General features: G+C 43.7%; 1 protein-coding gene and 1 long non-coding RNA gene across 27 annotated transcripts in view; one reads left to right on the top strand and one right to left on the bottom strand.

Moving 5' to 3' along the window:
* The window catches only part of LOC132539420 (uncharacterized), a 30,309-nt gene extending 29,618 nt beyond the window's left edge, over positions 1-691 (top strand). Inside the window, exon 2 of the long non-coding RNA XR_009550703.1 lies at positions 431-691. This is a non-coding gene — a long non-coding RNA (uncharacterized LOC132539420). The remainder of the gene's footprint in view (positions 1-430) is intronic.
* PLEKHA5 (pleckstrin homology domain containing A5) overlaps positions 1-16,670 on the bottom strand; it is a 297,283-nt gene that overhangs the window by 175,148 nt on the left and 105,465 nt on the right. The window contains exon 1 of one of the 26 annotated variants that reach the window (XM_060194457.1): positions 377-515. The exons of the other annotated variants lie outside the window; for them this stretch is intronic. The gene's annotated coding sequence lies outside the window, so the exon portion shown is untranslated. Of the gene's footprint in view, positions 1-376; positions 516-16,670 lie in introns of those variants that run through there. 26 annotated transcript variants of the gene reach the window in all.

Raw genomic sequence — 16,670 nt, 5'->3', positions numbered from 1 at the left:
AGAAGCAGAATTTACAGTTTCATTACAACACCAAAACAGAAAAATGTTAACCTTCCTAAACAGACAAACCCAAAACTGCCCCAGCACACAATTCTGCCGGCATTATTCAGCAACAGTGAGGCAAATGAGATATGTGGAGAAGGTCTACCATCTCAGCAATTTGTGAACTTGTCACTTTAGAGATGTACAAAGAAAATTTCAGAAGAGTGAGATTCAGCAGGCAGAAACAATTATCTCTCCATCTCAGCTAAGTTCCTTGCTGCATGAAGCTTCAGCTAAGTGGAAGCACCAGAGACAGAAGCAAGTCAAAACACAGCCCTGCTAGGGGTAACTCACAGATCAGAACAAAATGGTATGACACAGTTAACTCACTCACCAAATAGCCTTTTGCTAAGACAAAATAAGCCCAGCATTCTTCTCTTTGTTTCAGGCTCCTGGTCTCCAAAGATGAATTACAGGAGGACAAAAGAGGTCACGGTGATCACTTCCCTGCTCTCTCCACAAGAAGAAAACTGAACCACACAGCAGCCTCCAAAAGTACTTACTCTTGATATGAGCATGCTCAGTGTCTAATTTAAATAACTTGGGTGTTTCAGCTCAGCTGTGATGGCCTACTTCCAAAGAAGCGAAGAGAGCTGCAAACTCAATCGAAGATCATTAGCTGTAATAAACTTAACAGAACCACCAAGGAGTTGATCTGTTTCTAACTTTATGATTCCTGGGGTTCCTTTCACATGGTGTGGCTGGGAGTGATTTTACTTACACTTTTATTCAAGAAAGTTATTAGGTTTGGATATGTATTTTTAACTATATAAGCATTAGCATCCTAAAATGCTGCGAAGAAGCTAGAAATTTCAAAGCATCCATCCAGGATGTGATTTCCAAAGTAAATCTCATTACTGATACATTAAGCAAATTCCTATTTCACTGTTAAGCCCTTACCATGTCCCCTTGCCTACTAATCAAATAAAACAACCTAAAGCAGTGAATAAAGCATTGGACCCTCCTGAGTTCAGTCCCTGGCAATGCATGTTGATAATGGCCTGGTTCTCTCCCCTTTCCAATAAACAAACATATATATATATATATATATATATATATATATTAAACAAAACAGCAAATTAAACAACTAAAACTAGTAGTATTTAATTCCTCCTTTAGAAAATTTAGTAAACTGAGGGGCTGAGTGGTGGCGTACCTGGTTGAGCACACCTGTTACAGTGCACAAGGACCCAAGTTTGAGTCCCTGGTCCCCCCCTGCAGGGGGAAAGAAAGCTTTGCAAGTGGTGAAGCAGTGTTGCAAGTGTCTCTCTCCCACTCTATCACTCCCATCCCTCTTGATTTCTGGTCATCTCTATTCAACAAATAAATAAAAGTAATTAAAAAATTAAATTGGAAAGGGAGAATTAAAAAATAAGGAAACTTAGCAAACTGAAATGTACTATAGCAACAGTATTTTCTTCATCTACAGATTATATATTACACAATAGAAGACAGGCTTTTCTACTAGCAGACTGCACCCAGATGTTGATAAGACGAAGAAGAGGACTTACATATTTATTTTTTGAATTTTAAGAAGGAAAAAAAAAAACACTCCTCAAAGCATGTTCATGCTAGTAAATGACTAATTTCTCTAGGTTGCTGAGTTGAGATTCTGGCAAGGTTATATTGTTTTGCATGATGAGAATACATTAAGACATCCTCTGCTTGTGAGGACTATTTTCAATCTTTCACAAACAAAAACCTAACACAGTATGTATGTAATTTAGAATTAAAAAAAAAGTCAGATGCCTCTAGCATAGCCACTTCCCACTTCCCAGTTTAAAAAAAAAAAAAAAGGAAGTATTCATACCTCCAACACACTCCCAAGCTTGAAACAGTAAACCACTGATAGAATGGAGGTGGCCCTCCTTTTAAATGGAACCACATGCTAATTTCCCAACCCTCCTGATTATTTTTATCACCTCCCTATTACAAATAGGAAGGTCCTACTATGTAGATAGTAATCTTAGCCGCCCCCCCCACTGCCCACTTAATGTGGATGGAAGCTTGAGAAAATATGAAAGCACAAGAAATAGACAAACTCCATGGTAGCAGTGAAGATAAAGCCTTTCATAGATAATGAAAGGGTCAGAAAGAGCCAGGGGGAACTTACAAAAAATTTAATGTTGCAGAATTTTTTTTTTAAAGCCACAGACATTTATGGAACCCTGTTTAATTATCATTTTAGGAAGGAAAAGACGAAGTCCAAGACTACCAGCATGTCATTTTCTTGTGTCATTTACCAAAACAACATGCCTAGGTCTGTACAGCATCCCCTCTCTGAAGAAAAAAAAGTCCAAGACAAAGAAGAAGCACAGAAAGCAGCTAACCAGACTCATTTAACATGTCACATAGGGTGCACGCATCTGTGTTTTGTGTATTCCTGACTGGTAAGTTCTGTGTGCTTCATGTGTCAGAGTGAGGGTTCCCATACCAAGAGTAAATGGAACGTCCTCTAACTGGATGAGAAAGGGAAGGGTTCTTTCTTGAAAAGAAATCTGCTGCTGATTTACATTTTCTGTGAGGGAATCCTGCAAGGAAATGCACAGTGGAAATGGCAATGAGGACTCTGTCTCAAAAAGAGCTCAGAGACACTGCAGCAGGGGTGCAGGTGACCAGCATAGCATGAGGAGAATTTAGCAAGTCTTCTTTTTTCTCAGCTAGAGAGAGGGGAAGGGGAAGGGGAGGGGGAAGGGAGAGGAGGGAGAGGAGAGGAGAGGGGAGGGGAGGGGAAGGAGAGGGGAGAGGAGAGGTGGAGACATTATAGCATCAGAGCTTTCCCCAGTGCTGGGGCTCAAGCCTGGGCCCTGGGCATGTGGGCCGTGGGCATGACGGTCTGGCATGAGTACATGTGACCAGGTGAGCTCTCTTCCAGTCCCTCAGGAGGGGAACTATGGAATGTCCTTGTGGGGTCTGTGCTTTCTGAAATGTCTGGATGAACACTGAGGATCCAGAACTGACAGGACACAGGAGCCAGGTTGGAGGCTAAGGACAGAGGGCCTGAGATGGGATTGGGGTGGGGGAGCTGGAGAACAGATGGAGAGAAAGGCAGGAAGTGTAGACTGTCAACACTGGGAGAAAGAGGAGACAGAAAAGAAGCTATTCTGGGATGGAAATCTGGAAGCTGATGGTACAAAACATCTTATGCCAGAGGGGCCAGGCAGTGGTGAACCTGGTTAAGCATACACATTACAGTGCACAAAGACCCAGGTTCAAGCCCCTGGTCTCCACCTGCAGGAGGAAAGCTTCACAAGCTTTTTTGGTGAAGCAGGGCTGCAGGTGTCTGTCTCCATCTCTCTTTATCTCTCCTTCCTCTCTCAATTTCTGTCTCTATCCAATAATAAACAAATAAAAATGTATTTTATTTAAAAAAAAAAAGTCATGTGCCAGGGTCAGCTGGTCACATACCCTGTGGAGCACATGTGTCAAGGACCCATATTCAAGTCTCAGTCCCCACCTGCAGGGAGGGGCCTTCAGAAGTGGTGAAGCAGTGCTGCAGGTGTCACTCTCTCTCCCTACAATCCTATCAAATAAAATAAACAAAATTAAACTGAAAACCTTTTGTGCCTTGGATAATGAGGGGCATGGGGCCATATGTGAAGCAGTGAAATGAAAGCATCAACTTTGAATGACAGGTACATTAAAAAATGGGGGCTGGGGCTGGGTGGTAACACACAAGGTTAAACACACGTAGTATGAAACGCCAGGACCTGAGCAAGGATCCCAGTTTGACCCCAGCCCCCCAGCTGCAAGAGGGGGGGCGCCTCACAAGCAGTGAAGCAGCTCTGCAGGTTCACTATCTTTCTCTTTCCTGCTCTCAATTTCTCTCTGTCCTATCCAATAGAAAATGGAGAAACAATATGGCCTTTAGGAGCAGTGGATTCAGAGTGCCAACACACTACCCTGGAGGAAGAAAAAATAAAAGAAGAGAAAGGAAATGGGGGGGGCAGGGTAGATAGCATAATGGTAATGCAAAGAGACTCCCATGCCTGAGGCTCTGAATCCCAGGCTCAATCCCCTGTACCACCATAAGCCAGAAATGAGCAGTACTCTGGTTAAAAAAAAGGGGTTTTATTTTATTAATTTCAACACATTAATATAGTACCACCCCATCCAAATTCACCTTTTAAAAAATTCCTTACTAACACATAGTTGTTCCTTCACCTGATTTCCCTCTCTATCGGCAATCTGGTTTAAAACTGAGGTTATCTTATAATTACAAGATCCTTTGATCTTAATCAGAAGGCCTGTCCTTTAAAAAAAAATCATTTATCTCTTATCACTTTAACTTGCTTGCTTACCCTTTCCCTAGCTACAAAAGCAGATTAAAGGTTCCAAGTCCCCAAATGCTACCCTGAGAAGAATGAATATGCAAAAAATTAAACCTATCTTTTTTCTCTGATGTATTTATCTTTATGAGAGACAGAGTAAGTGGGAGAGACAAGAATCCTATTCAGTGACCCCATTCAAATATGGGGAGAGGATATGAACAGAATCACCACAGAAGAGATCCAAAATGCCAACAAACATATGAAATATTGCTCCAAGTCATTGTTCAAGTGCGGGGGTTGGGTGGTAGTACAGTGGGTTAAGCGCACATGGCGCAAAGCGCAAGGACCAGCATAAGGATCCCGGTTTGAGCCCAGGCTCCCCACCTGCAGGGGTGTTGCCTCACAAGCGGTGAAGCAGGTCTGCAGGTGTCTATCTTTCTCTCCCCCTCTCTGTCTCCCCTTCTTCTCTAGATTTCTCTCTGTCCTATCCAACAACAACATCACTGGCAACAATAACATTAACAACAACGAGGGTAACAAAATAGGAAGAATGGCCTCCAGGAGCAGTGGATTCGTGGTGCAATAGAGGGACAGGTCCTTTGGTAAAAGAAAACAAAGTGGGTAAGGCAGGTCCCGTGTTTGGGAGATGTGGGGGCAGCAGAGCAGAGAGAGGACCATTGTGAAAGACGTTCTTTCTAAATAACCCCCAGAATTCCCTAAGTCCGTGAAGGGATGGATGAATGAATAAGTGCATCTCACAGGCACTAAATGTCTTTAGGGGGACTGGGTGATAGATAGCTCATACAGTAGAGCACGTACTTTACCCATCACAAGGACTCAGATTCAAACCCCAGGCACCACTTGGGATCACCATGTGTGACACCAGGGGAAGCTTCATGAACAGTGACATAGTGTGTGTGGCGTCCTGTTTATAGAGATGGGGGGGGGGGGACAGGAGGGGAGCGTGAGAAAGTTCACCAGGGACAGAGGAATTGCACAGGTGTGAAGCCCTACACCAAGTCAATAAAGGTAGTTCAGTGACATGCTCCCATCCACCCTGCTTCCATTCAGTACCTGAGCACTCACCCCTCCATCACTACTCAGCCTCAGCTTTTTCCTTCAAGAACAAGCAGCGGTGAGCAAAGGCTGACATTTTAGGACATTTCAATAGATGGGTTCATTTCATATTCACACCCATATTAATATTCAACACCTCTATGCAGACATCCAGTTGTTCTTAATTATTATTTTTAATTGTTATTCATTTATTTATTGGACAGAGTCAGACAAATCTTTTTTTTTTTTCCTCCAGGGTTATTGCTGGGCTCGGTGCCTGCACCATGAATCCACCGCTCCTGGAGGCCATTTTTCCCCCTTTTTGTTGCCCTTGTTGTTGCAGCCTCGTTGCGGTTATTATTGCCATTGTTGACGTTGCTTTGTTGTTGGATAGGACAGAGAGAAATGGAGAGAGGAGGGGAAGCCAGAGAGAAAGGGGAGAGAAAGATAGACACCTGCAGAACTGCTTCACCGCCCGTGAAGCGACTCCCCTGCAGGTGGGGAGCCGGGGGCTCGAACCGGGATCCTTACGCCGGTCCCTGCGCTTTGCGCCACGTGCGCTTAACCCACTGCGCCACCGCGACTCCCGACAGACAGAAATCTATAGGGATGGGGGAGAGAGGGAAAAGGAGAGAGAGGGGGGGAGGGAGAGGGAGTGGGAGTGGGAAGGAGAGGGAATGGGAGGGAGAGGGAGTGGTAGTAGGGTCTATAGCACTATTTCACCACTCATGAAGCTTTCTCTTTGAAGGTAGGAACTGGGGGCTTAAACCCAGGTCTCTGTGTGCTCTACTAGGACTGGTACCACCAGTCTAATGATTTTACAGGAGGCTGAAGTGAAGGCTTACCAGTGCCACCCAGACCAATCAGTGTTGGAATCTGTCAGTTAGATTTTTGATTGATGCCCAAACTCAAGAACCTGCTGAGATCTGAAGGGCAGTACAGGTTTCTAGAGGAGGCAAAATTCCTTAAATTAGGACCATGTGGAAGGGGAGAGTGGAAGCAGTGCTGGAAGGGTCAGACTGAGTGTCAAGTGAACTTGGAGAAGTTATGAACTCAAGGCAGGAGAGATGAAACCAGATTTTATTTAGCTTTATTGAAACTGAATTTACTGTCAAAGAACCCATATGTGATAAGGGCACAATTCAGTGACTTCTAGTAAATTTATAAGGCAAGCAACCATTTTCCTGCATTCAATTTTAGAACATTTCCATCACCTCTGAAAATCCTCTCATGCCCCATTTGCAGCCAATCCCCACATCCACCCACAGCCCCAAGCAACCGGCTCCTGAAGATGAGAAATAAATCACAAGTTAGAAGGAGAAGGCACCTCCCCCATCTCCTTCCTTGGGACAGACAGTCTCTCTCTCTCTCTCTCTCTCTCTCTCTCTCCTGGCTAGCAGTAACAATCAGCTATGAAATTCTAACATCTTCTTATCAAATATTCCTACTTGTATTTTACTGTTTCTCACATGGATATTCAGGAGGGATTAAAAATAACAAAACCAATCCAGTCACTTTGGGTTTTTTTTTTAAATAACTGCATTTTAATAACTAATGATATTTTCTCCAAATGCAGAGCAGGAAACTGAGCCCCAAGCACTTGAGAGAAGCAAACAGTAACAAGCAAGATCCCTATAAAATCTAGGACATGTATTTGCAAGACTCTTGGGCAAAGGAATAATTTCTGCATAATAAACTATTACATTCTCAACCCCCCCCATATAAAACTTGAAACATAATTTCATAAAATAAACTTAAATATCCCAGTGACTTTTACTGCAGTGACAAGCCCTTAGCAACTACTTAGCATGAAGCAAGATAATGAATAGATCTAATTATACATTATTTTAGCATTCAAGCTGTCTCTTGCTACAGGGAATGCTCAGATTATAAGGAAATCTCTAGTACTTTACTAGAAAAACAAAAGCAAACACAACACAAATTTGCTTCCAAATAAAGATATTATAAGGGGGGGGGAAACCATATAAAAACACAGTAGTGTGTAGATGGCAAAAGAAAAGAAAAAGGGCGATGCAGAAATATTTCTGCTTTCTACTAAAAGAAAAATATATCTTTTTTTTAAAAAAAAACTTTACTTAATTTGATAGGACAGAGGGAAACTGAGAGGAAAAGGGGACAGAAGGTGACATAGAGACATCTGCAGCCCTGCTTCACCACTTGTGAAGCTTTCCCACTGCAGGTGGGGACCAGGCACTTGAACCTGGGTCCTTGAGCTTCGTAATGTGTGTGCTTAACCAGGTGTGCCACCCACCTGGCCCCAAGAAGAGTATTTCTTTTCCCAAGCAAGAAGTGCTCACTCCCCACCCCTTTCTTATTAAAGAGATTATCAGTTGCTTAATTAAAATATCATCTTGTTACCGGAAAAAAAAACTAAAAAAAAATTGTTATCTTTGCTTACTCACTCTACAAACAAGTGAAATCCACCCCCCCCCCACCTCCTTTAAACCAGAGTACCACTCTGCTCTGGCTATTATGGGGATCGAACCTCAGGCCTCTCTCTTCTGTGCAAGTTCTGTGCACCATGCTGTGATAACACACACACACACACACACACACACACACACACACACCACACAACAGCAGCAGTATTTCTTGAACAAGGACTCTCTGCAATATGCTCTGTATCAGAGACACAGCAGCAGAAGGTCCATGGTCTCCTCAATGAGATTCTCCTGGATGAAGAAATCAGTAAATGAAGACTACATAAGGGGTTATGCAAAGAACTGGGCTGTGCTAAGAGACTTCATGCATGGCTGTGTATGGATAGTTGTGGAGGAGAGTGCTGAGGAGGGATCAGGCAGTGACACAGCTGGGTAGAGCACATAATTTACCATACACGAGGACCCAGGTTCAATCCCCTGTCCCCACCAGTAGGGGGGAAGCTTCATGAGCCGTGGGGCAGTGCTGCAGGTGTGTGTTCTCCCACCCTCCCAACGCCTTGAAGGAACCAAAAATGTGCTTGGGATGAGGGGAAAATGCTTGAGGGATGAGGTGTGAGGGGCACAGGTCCATGAGGATAGGATTTTCAAGTCAGAGAAGGGACACTGGATTTTATACTAAGGATTATGGAAAGCCACTGCAAGGTTATGCTAAGGTTTGATTTACATTTGAAGAAGCTGCCTCTGGCTACCCTGTGGAAAATGGATTATAAAGTAGAAGCAGGGAAAACAGGAGAGGTATGGTGACTGTAAGGGAAGAGATGAGGGCAGCAAAAATGGAAGTGAGGCCGGGAGACAGAAATGGGCATATGTGGGAAACTTAAAAAAATTTTTTTGAGTAATTTATGAGAAAGAGGAAGAAACAGAGTCACTATCTCTCTGTACCAGCCATTTAACACTAAGTACTTTTGTCTTTAATCTGCAATTCTATTTTATTCTTTTTTTTTTTAATTGCCACCAGTATTGTCACTGGGGCTTGATGCCAGCACAACGAATCCATGGTTCTCAGGTGCCAGGGATCAAACCCAGGACCACATGCTTGCAAGTCTGGTGCTCTACCCACTATACCTATGGGCGGCTCGATGCTTCAGGTAGGAGGAGGCACATCTGAGGTGGTGTTAGGAGCGAGTGAAGGAGAGAGCAATCGAAGATGGATGCAAGGGGTTGTTGTTTTCCCTGTATCCATTACACACCGCAGGGGGAGGCCAGTGAGTGGAGAGATGGAAAAGGCAGAGGCTGGGATGCGGAATGGACATGTGTGTCGGGGCCGGCGGTGGTGCACAGAGGCAAAAGCACAAGAACCTGTACAGGGATCCAGGCCAGAACCCGCTCTCCTCACCTGCAGGATGGTGAAGCAGGTCTGCGGACATCTATCTTTCTTTCTCCTTATGTCCTCCTTCCCTCTCCGTTTCTCTCTGTCCTATCCAAAAAATTGGGGGGGGGGGGCATGGCCACCAGGAGCAATGATTTTGTAGTGCTGGCACCGAACCCTAGAAATTACCCAGAAGGTAGAGAGAGAGAAAGAGAGAAAGAGAGAGAGAGACAGACAGAGGGAGAGGGAGAGAGATATTTGTGAATGCCTGAGGGGACCTAGAAGACAACCAAGGAGATAAGACGCAGTGGCCCATCACCTACACTGGGCCGTAGTAGTCTGCAAAGACCTGGGTCCTTGCACGGTGGGAACTCACCCTCTCAGAGAGGAGAAATGCAAGCACAATGGATCAGTATGATGTGGGAGGAGGATTGAGTGCAAGGGGAAGAGGCAAGGGAGAGAAGCTGGTGTGTTGCTAGGGAGGGGGAGGCCCCAGGATCAGCCAGGCTACATGTTGTTATCCCCTCCCTCCTCCTCCTTTCTTTGCCACCAGGATTATGGGCGAAGCTCTGTGTCAGGAAGTTGAATCAACTGGTTGTGATGGTCATTTTTGTTTTTTCTTTTTTTGGATGGGACAGAGAGAAACTGAGAAGGGTGGGAAAGACAGAGACAGAAACACCTGTAGTACTAGCTCCCTCCCACCTGTAGGTGGGGAGCAGGGCCCCGAACCCAGGTCCTTGTTCATGCTAACGTGTGGCCTTAACCAGGTACACCACCACCACCACCACCCAGCCCCTGTTACACCTCCTTCTAAAGTTGAAGGTCAGCAGAGCTGGGCAAGGCCAGTCAGGGCCAAGGCTAGAATAAATAAGGCCTTTTACGTTTAGTTTCAAGAGTGCTCTCTTTTTTTAAAAAAAAATTATTTATTTATTAGTGAAAAAGGAGAAAAAAGAAAAAGGACCAGCCATCATTCTGGTACAAGTGCTGCCGGGGATTGAACTCAGGACCTCATGCTTGAGAGTCCAGTGGCCTATCCACTGTGCCACCTCCCAGAGCACTCAAGAGTGTGTTTAAAAATAAGAATAACTGGGCTGGGGAGACAGCATAATGGTTATACAAAAGACTTTCATGCCCCAGGCTCCAAGGTTCCAGGTTCAATTTCCAGCACTGCCATAACCCAGACCTGAGCAGTGTGCTTTGGTCTCTCTGTATTTCTCTCACTAAAATAAAATTTTTTTTAAAAAAAAAATAATTACTGCTGGGAGTCAGGCAGTAGCAAAGCGGGTTAAGCGCACATGGTGCAAAGCGCAAGGACCGGTGTAAACTTCATAAGTGATGAAGCAGTGCTGCAGGTCTTCTCTCTCTCTCTCTCTTTCTCTCTCTCTCTCTCTCCCTATCTCCCCTTTCCTCTCAATTTCTGGCTGTCTCTATCCAATAAATAAAATAAAAACAAGTAAAAAAGATAATAAAAAAATTAAATGATTTAAAAAATAAGGATACTAATTTATCTCATAAGAGATACTGAAAGGATGAGGCAGTCTGGCCTCATTGAATCTGGAGTATCCCACAATTGGAGTCATGGGTTCGAATCTATCTCCAGGCTAGGCTGCTCGCTGGCTGGCATCTCCTGAAGGCGGGCTAAGAGACCAGAGCGGCAGGAGCAGAAGGGAAGAGCCAACATGGGTGTGGTCAGCAAAGCAGTTGGGAGACCCAGAAGTGCATGAGGCCACAGCAACCCAAGGACAAAGGACGCCCATGACAGTGAGGCTGGGTCTGCCAGGGACAGAGGTTTCTAATCATGGAAGAGTGTGCAAAGTCAATAAAGAAGAGAATCTGTTCCACTCTGCTCTACAGAAGGGCAGAGAAAAGGCCTGGCTGTCAGATGCACAGTCACTTCTAAAAGTCATGAGATAAGTTAGCTCCCAGGAGCCAGATTATTGATCTTAAAACATCATTAATGTCAATATATGAGTATCAGTCTCGAAGGTCAATTCTGAAATTCAAAAAACCTATCTTCTTTGTTTTCTCACTCAATTATCAATTAGAATTTCTAGCAGCCAAAGGGTAGCAACTACCCTTTGCTAAAAGTGGCCCCAGGAAAGCTATCATCTTTAAATAATAATAATATTCTTTAAGTTAATTAACTTATTTTGGTTAGAGACAGAAATTGAGAGGGAAGGGAAGAGGATGTATAGGGAGAGAGACAGATACCTGCAGCACTGCTGCTTCACAAGCAGGTGGGGCAGGGGGCTTGAACCTGTGTCCTTGTGCACTGTAACGTGTGCACACGACCAGATGTGCCACCACCTGACCTCTGTGCGTATCACCTCTCAGGTGCATGAGAATGGGTTCAGCTAGTTGCATCATCATCTGTGAGGGATGCAGGAAAGGATCAGGAGTCCAGGCGTTTCTTTTCTGTCTTAGTGACTCTCCTGCGTATCCTTAGCTGTGGGCAGACTGAGCAGTTTTCTTCATGCTTTCTACAAGTTAGTCAGATAAAACAGTTTTTAGTTCTCTTCTACTATGCCTATTAGCACTATTGTACTTACAAATATCAATCTCTCTGGTTTGTGGACCTGGTTCTCCCCTCATTGTCCATCTCTTTATTCCGTGTGCTAATTTTATTGCCAGCAGGGTTATCACTGGGATTCGGAGCCAGCACTAAAAAGCCACAGCTCCCAGTGGTCATTTTATTGATTTTTTTTTTCTTCTTTCTGTTTTGTTTTGACAGGACAGAGGGAATTTGAGAGGGAAGTGGGAGATAGAGAGAGATATACTTGCAGACCTGCTTCACCTCTCATGAATTGTCTTCCCTGCAGGTGGAGAGCAGGAGCTTGAACCTGGGTCCTTGTACATGGTAATGTGTGTGTCACTAACTGGCCCCCTTTATTCTTTTAATAAATATGCCATCAGTGTCTATAATCTACAAAAAACACTATGTCCTGTAGCATTTTCGAAGTCAATTTTCTTAAAAAAAAAAAAACAAACAACCCACTATTGTTGGTGTATTGCACCGAAGTAAAAGACTCTGGAGTTCAGGTCCTGGAACAGGATGGCAGAGGACCTAGTGGGGTTTGTGTTGTTATGTGGAAAACTGAGAAATGTTATACAAACTACTGTCAATTGTAAACCATTAATTCCCCAATAAAGAAATTTAAAACTACAACAACAACATTGCTGTTTCTGTATAAGAACCATAACCAACCAGAGCAAAATGGTGGCAAATGTGTTTTCTTTTAAATAAATGACTAACATAGGTTAATGTCCTTTTTTAAAAATGATTTCCTAGTAGTTTGGAGTTCAAACCTTTTCCTACACATAGTTAATAACATGTAAGATATTACAGCCTCATGACCCACCCAGAAATAAACTCTTAAGTCATGTTTTAGGTGATAAGTCAAAACACTTATGTGGTGATTTTAAACCTTTGATTTAAATTACATAGTAGTTAACATTTTTAATCGTTATTTGCAGGTAAATATGATTTTTCAGTAAGTGAGGAAAGGAGACAAAGCAGTCAAAATGTTCAATGAAGAATCACAAGGCCTGGGCCAGGTGGTGGCGCACCTAGCTGAGTGCACATTATAATGTGCACGGCCCCGGGTTTGAGCCCCCAGTTCCCTTCTGCAAGGGGAAAACTTTGCAAATGGTGAAGCAGGGCTACAGGTGTCTCTCTCCCTCTCTGTCACCCCCTTTCCTCTTGGTTTCTGGCTGTCTCTATCCAATAAATAAAGATAATAATAAAAAATAAAATAATTGTAAAAAAAAAAAAGAAGAAGAAGAATCACAAGGCCTCATGATACAGAAACAAAGTTCAAAGTCAAGAAATCAGGCTCAGTGAAATGCCACTCAAGGTCAGGGAAAGATCACAGCAATTATTATACTTTAAAGAAATATCCAGATTGATAGATTGTCACCTCAATTAATACAGGTTAAGACAAACACCAGATGCTCATTAAGCAAAGGCATTTAAACATAAACAAAGAGAAAACAAGATGCGAACAGTTAAAAGAACCATCAGGGCTGAGCAGTTAGCCCACCTGGATAGTGGGTCTACTCTGCCATGCACACCATCCAGGTCTGACCCAGCCCCCCAGTGCAGTGGAAGAGGCCTCGCTGCCATGATGCCCCCGGTCCCCTGAAAAAGCCAACCCCGAATAATGAAACACCAGCAATGGTAAAAGATAGAACAACAGTCAGGCAGCATGGCCACATAGATCTCAGCATCTGTACTATGGAACACAGCTGAGAAAATAACAAGGTAGGGGGGCCAGGTGGTGGGTGATGCACCCAGTTAAGCACAGGTACCATTATCCTCAAGGACCCAGGTTCGAGCATCCACTTCACACTTGCAGGGGGAGATGTTTCATGAGTGATGTAGCAGGTCTACAAGTGTCTTATCTTTCACTCTATCTCCCTTCCTCTCTCAACTTCTCTCTGTCCTGTCAAATAAAATGGGGGTTGGAGGGATGACCACTGAGAGCCAGCAAGAGAGCTCATTTGGGTGGTGTGCTGCTTTGCCATGTACATGATTCAAGTCTGAGGCCGGCCTCCACCTCATATTCATCTTCATTCCTCCCCCCCCACCACCCCACGCCTGCCTCTCTTCCTCTCCCTCTCTGCCTCCATCTGAGGGGGAAAAAAGTTATCCTAGAGTAATGAAGCCCTGATGATGATGGCATTTAAAAGGGGGGGCAGGGTTGGGCGGTAGTGCAGCGGGTTAAAGTACAAGCGTAAGGATCCTGGCTCCAGCCCCCGGCTCCCCACCTGCAGGGGAGTCGCTTCACAAGCGGTGAAGCAAGTCTGCAGATGTCTGTCTTTCTCTCCCCCTCTCTCGATTTCTCTCTGTCCTATCCAACAACAGCAGCTATGACAACAATAATAACAATAAAAGGCAACAAAATGGGAAAAATGGGTCTCCAGGAGCAGTGAATTCATGGTATAGGCACCGAGCCCCAGCAATAACCCTGGGGGCAAGGAGGAATAAAAAGCTGACATTATACCCTATTCTAAATTTATAAGGTCACTGACATCATGCATGTATATAGGCCAATACACCAAATCTAACTATGTATTTTAAAAGGACTAAATCTAGAGCAGAGATGAGCAAATTTTTTTTTTCTGCACAGGATAGTAAATATTTCAGGCTTTGTGGACCAAACAGTCTGTCACTGTGAATGCAATGTAATGAGACAATTAAAGGCGATCCATGAACAAATAAGTATGGCTCTCTACCAATAAAACTTTATAAAAACAAACAGGAGGACGGATTCAGTCTACGAATCACTGTTGCCAACTCTCGGGTATCAATTAAGCAGAATGTTTATGACAGTCTGTGTTGTTCATCATAGTTTAGCAATACACGTGACTGACCAATTAGGCCATTTCACTATTAATGACAAATATTGACAGTTTTACTAAAAGAAAATTATTTTCTATTCTTACAAGCTCCACATAGGCACACTCTAGTTATTTAACTCACTTTTCATAATTCGGCACTGAACTAAATAGGACTTGCTTAATCATTCAGAATTGTCTCACAAACCCCATTCTGAAATTTGCCATTTTATTGCTCTGAACTCTCTCCAAATTTCCTAGGAAAAGCAGAAATGTCAGCACTTCTCTGCAAGTTAAATGATTTATAGCATTCAAGAAACAAAGAAAGTATCTGCATGCTTACTTTTGCCCCCATCACTAAAAAAGCAAAGCAACTGATGACCTTTTCAAGATCCTCACCTCCACGCTGTCTTAGACTCCAAATCTGTTGGCCTCTGGACAAAGCCAGCTGCCATTCTGTAGGCAGAGATCCCCATGGAGAGAAACCAACAAAGTGAGGCCCAGTTTACAGGCCATGTGATCTTCCCATCCCTTCAGAACTACCCAACCAAAAAGTTCCAGAATTCCTGTTCCACAGAAACGATGAACTGTAATAAGCTGCAGAGCACATCGTCAGTATTGTATAAGCCGTGGCATGACCCCTCAGAGGATAACCAAGTGTGGTTTATGGGACGCTCTTGGCCAGCTCTTTCAAACAGTGAAACTAAAGAGAAGCTATAGACTGCATAAGGAAAATACTTTTTCATTTCAGGTTTTTTTTTTTTTTTAATTTCCTCCAAATAAAGAAATACGTCCCTTTTTGGACAATAGGTCATACAACACTAAGTATTTCTGATCATGGGCACCAGCCAAAACAGTTTTAAACTAATAACATAAAATGCCTAATTTGTGAAAAGAAGAGAGGGGAGTGGAGGATAGGGGAGTGGAAGGGAGGAGTGGAGAGGGGAGAGAGGCCTCCAGGTGGTGGTGTACCCAGTTAAGGGGACATATCACCATGTGGAAGGTCCTGGATTCAAGCCCCTCTTCCCACCTGCAAAGGGGACGCTTCATGAATGGTGAAGCACGCCTGCAGGACTCTTATCTTTCTCTCTCTCAATTTCTCTCTGTCCTATCAAGTCTAATGGGGGTTGGGGGGAAGCCACCTCCAGGAGCGGTGAATTCACAGTGGTGGCACCAAGGTCTAGCGATAACCTTGGTGGCAATAAGGAAAGAAGGGAGGGAGGGAGGAGAATGTAATTTGGGAATGAAGAATTAAAAAAAAATGTTTAGGGGTCAGGTGGTGGCACACCTGGTTAAGTGCACATGTTACAATGAACGAGGACCCAGGTTCAAGTCCCTGTTCCCCAACAGGAGGGGGAAAGCTTCACAAATGGTAAAGCATAGCTGCATGTGTCTCTCTCTCCCTCTCTACCCTCCTTCCTGATAAATTTCTCTGTCCTACCAAATTAAATAGTTTGTTTTTTTTTTAAAAAAGGCAATGGATAATTATTTTTTAAAAAGATAAAAAGAAATGTCTGTCCAATCAACTGGTAATTTGCTTCATTACAATTAAGTTATAAGTCAAAATGCTTTATAGTCTATAAATAACTTTTTCTTTAAACTAGTATCTTTTCCTAAAGAATATTTTGGGGGCCAGGCAGTGGCCCATCTGGTTAAGCACACACACTACAGCATGTAAGGAAGCAGGTTCAAGCCCCTGGTTCCCCACCTGCAGGGAGAAAAGCTTCACAGGTGACGAAGCAGGGCTGCAGGTGTCTCTCTGTCTCTTTTCCTCTCTCCTCTCAACTTCTCTGCTTCTGTCTAATAAATAAAGACTCATGATTTTTTAAAAAAGAATATTTTCTTTTATTTATCTTAAATAGAGACAGAGAAACTGAGGTGGAAGGGAGAGAGAGAGTGAGAGAAATAGCTGCAGAACTGCTTCACCTCTGCAGTAAACCAGTATTTCTACCACTCAAAATAAGAAGACTAGACAATAGAGTTAAGACGTTTTCTAAAATTTCTAACATGAGAGCAGGCTTTAAGATTACTCCAAAGGGGGGAGTCGGGCGGTAGCGCAGCGGGTTAAGTGCACGTGGCGCAAAAGCGCAAGGACCGGCATAAGGATCCTGGTTTGAGCCCCCGGCTCCCCACCTGCAGGGGAGTTGCTTCACAGGTAGTGAAGCAGGTCTGCAGGTGTCTATCATTCTGTCC

This window comes from Erinaceus europaeus, chromosome 7 (genome assembly GCF_950295315.1).
Source record: "Erinaceus europaeus chromosome 7, mEriEur2.1, whole genome shotgun sequence".
NCBI classification, from domain to species: domain Eukaryota; kingdom Metazoa; phylum Chordata; class Mammalia; order Eulipotyphla; family Erinaceidae; genus Erinaceus; species Erinaceus europaeus.
The sequence above is the reverse complement of the archived record's forward strand: the minus strand, read 5'-3'. Positions and strand labels throughout refer to the sequence as shown.